We start from the raw sequence: 766 nt of genomic DNA, 5'->3' as shown, positions 1-766 counted from the left end.
GGCACGGGGGAGGAGGAAAGGGAGGAGGAGCGTGCGAGGCCGGCGGCCGGCGGCGGTGGGAGGGGGTGGGGGCAGCCGCCGGCGGCGGCTGGGGAGGAGGGGCGGCGGAACCCTAGGGAGCGGGCTCCCGCCCCTTCAGCTTGACGATCTGGGTGATAGACCTCCTTTTTTTTTCCTGAGATGAACTAGTGAGACCTCCTTTTTTTCGTGAGATGAACTAGTGAGACCTCCTTTTTTTTCTTAGATGAGCTAGCGGGACCCTCCTAACCAGCGCTTATAGCGCCGCGTCGCGTTATAGCGCTCACGCGAGTGTTCTATGGGCCGGCGCAGTAATGCTGCGCGGTCGCTAGCTCTGGACTGTCTCGATCGCTGCCTTTCTAGCCGGCTTGGGTTGGTTTGCCACTGTTTTTGTATGTTTTCTGAAAAAAAAGTTCGTAAATTTTTGTAAAGGTTAGCAAATTTGAAAAAAAGTTCATCAATTCAAAATTTGTTCAACAGTTGCGAAAAAATTCGCTAGTTAAAAAAAACTTCATTGCATCCAAAAATTATTCATCAATTTGAAAAATGTTCATCTTATTACAAAAATGTTCACCAAATTCAGAAACTGATCGATAATTCAGGAATTGTTCAACAAATTCAAAAAAGGTTAATGAAAATCAAAAAATGTTTCCAAATTCAAAATTTGTTCATCACTTTCAAAATATCTTCGCTAACTCAATTAAGTTCATCAAATTAATAAAACGATTACAAATTAAAACAATAAAAG

Source organism: Triticum aestivum, chromosome 3D, assembly GCF_018294505.1.
Source record: "Triticum aestivum cultivar Chinese Spring chromosome 3D, IWGSC CS RefSeq v2.1, whole genome shotgun sequence".
In the NCBI taxonomy this organism is placed as follows: domain Eukaryota; kingdom Viridiplantae; phylum Streptophyta; class Magnoliopsida; order Poales; family Poaceae; genus Triticum; species Triticum aestivum.
The sequence above is the reverse complement of the archived record's forward strand: the minus strand, read 5'-3'. Positions refer to the sequence as shown.